Genomic DNA, 522 nt, shown 5'->3' with positions numbered 1-522 from the left:
AAGATGGAGGAAACAGATCAAGATGTTAGCAGTAGTTGTTGGGTGTTGGGAATATAGGTAATTTTTTAAAATAATTTACTGTATTTTCTCATTTTTCCTCTGGTTATGTATTATGCACACAATGGAGACATACATAATACACTGTTATCAGGACATTATTATAGGGAACATTTGAAAAAATTAAGGTGTAAGTATTTAACCATAATTCCACAAAGGTAACGTAACAGCTATTTTGAATATACATTTTGACACAGTTATAATCATAAACCTGTGCACAGAAACAAGAATAAACAAGATAAAGGAGACTGTATCTGTCTTTGGATGGTGGGAATATGATTTTTTTTCCTCCACTTTTCTGTAATTTCCAAGTGTGTGATAATGAGTTCAAATTATATTCACAATGAAAATGTGATCATAAACTTTTTAGTAACACTACCATAAAGAACATTCAAGAAATTTAAGAAAATAATGCTCAACTATAAGCCTACACCACCACCACAACAGCTTTTGACTATAAGCATA

Source organism: Colobus angolensis, unplaced genomic scaffold (genome assembly GCF_000951035.1).
Source record: "Colobus angolensis palliatus isolate OR3802 unplaced genomic scaffold, Cang.pa_1.0 Scaffold96, whole genome shotgun sequence".
NCBI lineage: Eukaryota > Metazoa > Chordata > Mammalia > Primates > Cercopithecidae > Colobus > Colobus angolensis.
Note: the sequence above shows the minus strand (reverse complement) of the source record.